This window comes from Etheostoma spectabile, chromosome 18 (genome assembly GCF_008692095.1).
Source record: "Etheostoma spectabile isolate EspeVRDwgs_2016 chromosome 18, UIUC_Espe_1.0, whole genome shotgun sequence".
In the NCBI taxonomy this organism is placed as follows: domain Eukaryota; kingdom Metazoa; phylum Chordata; class Actinopteri; order Perciformes; family Percidae; genus Etheostoma; species Etheostoma spectabile.
The window spans coordinates 9,754,999-9,756,125 of NC_045750.1; positions in this window are offsets into that span (position 1 = coordinate 9,754,999).

The window sequence follows — 1,127 nt, forward strand, 5'->3', positions numbered from 1 at the left end:
TAGATAGATAGATAGATAGATAGATAGACAGACAGATATAGATAGACATATTCAAAGATAGATAGACAGACAGACAGACAGACAGACAGACATACCGACCGCCAGATAGATAGATAGATAGATAGATGATAGTGATAGATAGATGGATAGATTATAGATATATAGATAGTATAGATAGATAGATATAGATAGATAGACATATTCACAATAGATAGACAGCACAGACAGACAGCCGACAGACAGACAGATAGATAGATAGATAGACACTTCAAAGATAGATAGACAGAAGACAGACGATAGATAGATAGATAAGATAGACAGACAGATTCACAGATAGATGAGATAGAAGATATATAGACAGATAGATAGCGATAGATAGATAATAGATTCCAGATAGATAGATGATAAATAGAATAAATAGATAGATAACGACGACAGACAGCAGATTCCCAGATAGATGTAGATAGATAGATAGATAGATAGTTAGATAGATAGACATATTCAAGATAGACAGACGACAGACAGACAGACAGATAGATAATAGATAGATAGATAGATAGATAGATAGATAGATAGATAGATAGATAGATAGATATAGATCGATAGATAGATAGATAGATAGTAGACACATTCAAATAGATATACGACAGACAGACAGATGATAGATAGATAGATAGATAGATAGATTCACAGATAGATAGATAGATAGATAGATAGATAGATAGATAGATAGATAGATAGATAGATAGATAGTGATAGATAGATACCATAAGGTTTTAACCTATACTAAAGTTGACTAATAAGAGAAATAAAAAAACCATCTTTTGGAAATTGATCTTAATGCCTTAATTTAAAAAAATCCAACCTTTTAAGGACACCAATTTTCTTTGTGAATGAATACTGTATCATAAATAAATAAATGTTCTTCCTTAAAACACTGGGGGCATAAGTATACATACCCCTATATTATATTCCCATAGAAGCAGGCAGATTTTTATTATTAAAGGGCAGTTATTTCATGGACCAGGATACTACGCATCCTGATAAAGTTCCCTTGGCCTTTGGAATTAAAATAGCCCCCCCCACACACATCATCACATACCCTTCACCATACCTAGAGATTGGCA